Genomic DNA, 3,339 nt, shown 5'->3' with positions numbered 1-3,339 from the left:
CAAAACTAAGTCGCGTCAGAATTTTTCGCAGCGAACCAACCCTATCCAATCCATTAGTCCCAAAACTCATGTTTTTGGGTGTTCCGAACAATTTCGTTACTGCATGAAAGTCGATGCAAAAGTTGTCGTACTAGCGCCATTAACGAACAAGTTCGCTAAACGAAGTTGCGTCGAAATTTTTCGTAACGAACGCACCTGATCCACTCCATTGGACCGAAAACTCATGTTTTGGGGCGTTTCGTAATGTTTCGTTACTGCTCGAAAGTTGATGCAAAACTAGCCGAACTAGTGCCATTAACGCACAAGTTCGCTAAACAAAGTCGCGTCAGAATATTTCGCAACCAACGCACCTGATCCACTCCATTGGACCCAAGGGGCATTTTGTAACGTTTCGTTATTGCACGAAAGTCGATGCAAAACTGGCCAAACTGGAGCCATTAATGCACAAGTTCGCTAAACGAAGTTGCGTCGAAACTTTTCGCAATGAATGCACCTAATCCACTCCATTGGACCTAAAACTCATGTTTTGGGGCGTTTCGTTACTGCACAAAATTCGACGCAAAACTGGCCGAACTGGTGCCATTAATGCACAAGTTCGCTAAACAAAGTCGCGTCAGAACTTTTCGGAACGAACGCGCCCGTATCCACTCCATTCACTACAGGAAAAACCGCAACTTCCGACGGCTAAACCGTCGGAAGTTAGCGCTGAACCGTCGGAAGTTAAGTAACTTCCGACGGTTTAGAGCTAAGCCGTCGGAAGTCTGTTGGACGGCTGTAAGGCGTCGGAAATTTTAAACTTCCGACGGCTTAGAACAAAACCGTCGGAAGTTTCTCAAACTTCCGACGGCTTCAGCCTGGCAAACGGCAGCTGACGTCCGTTTGTTAACTTCCGACGGTTTGCCTGGCCGTCGGAAGTTTGAGACGTCTAACTTCCGTCGGAAGTTAAGCTCATCCAGCAAACAGAGCAGTTTAGAGCCCCAAAAGCAACCACAAGCATTATATACAATCAAATTTCATCCACAATTATAATTCACCATCCACAATTATAATTCACGATCAGAAATTGCATGCAAGTACACAATTCATATATCCACATACGTAAAGTTCAGAGGTTCATAATTAAAGTTCAAAAACTTCATACAAGTTCGATGAAATTTGGCCGCCTCCATCACCTGGTTCATACAACTTCATACAAATTCATAGAACAACAATGTTTCACTTAAGTTTGGTCGTCTCCATCACCTGGTTGAACTGATCCGCCACTTCCAATGAATTGATCCGCCCAATTCGATGTTGGATGAACGTGTGAGTCTCCCGGTGCCGCAAGGTTAGGTGGTGGGGTGTGAAAAGGCTATAAAAGATAAATGGACAAGATTAGTTTGAAAGATAACTAATTGGATAATATTTATTTAGAGTGACCATATTTTGCAATGACTATGAACTAACATTTGAATCATTGACTATCATACCTGAGGTGAAGCTGATGGCCAACCGGCCTGTGCAAAAGGTGGAGGTACCAGTGGTGGCACTTGTATATTCTGTTGGCTCGCTATTTGCTGAAAGATCAAATTTGTCAGCAAGAATGTAACTTAACCTAAGTTTTAACAATTAAGATTTACCTGCAGTATTGCATTCTGTTGTGCAAGTTGAGCTTGGAACCACTGCTGCTGTAGCTCCTGTTGTCTTACTCTTTCACGCAGCCTTACAACCTCCGCGCTGTCGTCGCCACTACTTGTGCTGCGACTTGCTGACCGCGACGATCCTGCTCTTTGACGCGACGGCACCTGACTCGAGTCAATGACTTTTTCGAATAATGGATACCTACAAATAGATTGAAATTTAGATATACCAGACTTGCTGAAAGATCAAATTAGATTGAAATTTAAAGAAATCTAACCGGCCATGAGGTTTTCCACCACTACTGTAAACGGCCTCAGGATCAATAGGCGCGTTTCTCCAATCATAACCCTCTCCATGGCGAGCAACTCTGGGTTTGCACGCACCCTTTCCATGCATCAGTATCAGACGGGTGCACCATCAACTCTGGGTTTGCACGCACCCTCTCTTTGTGCCATCTCATGTGCTTAGCAGTATTCTTTGATAAAAACAACCGCTTCAACCGAGGCATAAGAGGCATGTAGCGAAGTTGCTTTTGTGCTATCTCTGTAGTCACCTTTTCACCATCTTCATTTACAACCTCCACAAACCTCGATTCTTGACACTTTCGACACTTCTTCAAATCTATATCATTTTTCCAAAACAGCATACAATTATTTGGACAAACATCTATCTTTTTGTAGTCCATACCAAGCCCAGACAACAATTTCCTTGACTGGTAGACATCTTTAGGCATCTTGTGATTTGCCGGAAGTATATCACCAATCAAATTCAAGATCATATTGTAACAATTGTGAGATAATGTGAATTTGGACTTAATAGCCATGAGTCGAGTCACGAAAGCAAGGACAGTCACTTTTGTGTGCTCGTGCAACGGCTCTTCTGAAGCTTTAAGGAGCTCGAAAAATTTTTTAGCCTCCGACGTGGGTGGATCCTCAGTCTCGGATGGGAGCTCCATATCTTCCCCTAAATCACGAAGCATCTCATCCATTCTATCATACTCTCCATTATCATTACTTAGAACTTGTGGTGATGTCGGCACTTCTAATGGTATTGGGACTTCTGGTGCATTCTGAGGAGGTAAAGCTTCACCGTGATACACCCACACCTCATAGTTAGGCATGAAACCATATTTTATTAGATGTGAGGATAAAACTTTCCTAGTCTGACAATGGCAAATACGGCAACGGCTACATGGGCATCTCACATCATTTCCATTCTTTGACATAGCAAAAGCATGCTTAACAAATTCCTCCGTATTAGCTATCCATTTATTCGACAAATTAGGCCAATCTTCGTACATCCATCGTCGATCCTCACCCATACTTTAAGTTAAATAATTGCAAAGTTAGAATTGCAAAGTTAGAATATTTTCTTTAACTTCCGACGGTGCTGCACTAACCTGGACGGCGGGGGGTCGGGCGGCGACGGGCCGGGCGGAGCAGCCGGGCGGCGACGGGGCCGGGTGGCGCGGCCGGGCTGCGGCGGCGGGAACAGGAGGCGGCGCGACCCGGGGGGCGGCGGGGACGGGCGGCAGCGCGGCACGGACGGCGGCGGGGACGGCAGCGCAGCACAGACGGCGGCGGGAACGGGCGGCGGCGCGGCGGGGCGGTGGCGGGAACGAGCGGCGGCGCGGCACGGACGGCGGCGCGGCGGCGGGAACGGGCGGCAGCGAGGCACGGACGGCGGCGCGGCGGCGGGAACGGGCGGCAATGCGGCGGG

At 47.1% G+C, this 3,339-nt stretch overlaps 1 long non-coding RNA gene across 1 annotated transcript; it reads right to left on the bottom strand.

The window, feature by feature from the left end:
• Positions 1-1,139: 1,139 nt before the first annotated feature.
• On the bottom strand, positions 1,140-1,937 carry LOC112896284. Its single transcript, XR_003229413.1, has 4 exons — positions 1,898-1,937; positions 1,620-1,821; positions 1,470-1,556; positions 1,140-1,351 (listed from the first exon to the last, which is right to left on the bottom strand). It is a non-coding gene; the product is annotated as an uncharacterized LOC112896284 (long non-coding RNA).
• Positions 1,938-3,339: the final 1,402 nt, after the last annotated feature.

The sequence above is a fragment of the Panicum hallii genome, chromosome 6, assembly GCF_002211085.1.
Source record: "Panicum hallii strain FIL2 chromosome 6, PHallii_v3.1, whole genome shotgun sequence".
Lineage (NCBI taxonomy): Eukaryota > Viridiplantae > Streptophyta > Magnoliopsida > Poales > Poaceae > Panicum > Panicum hallii.
Note: the sequence above shows the minus strand (reverse complement) of the source record. Positions and strands in the feature narration are given on the sequence as shown.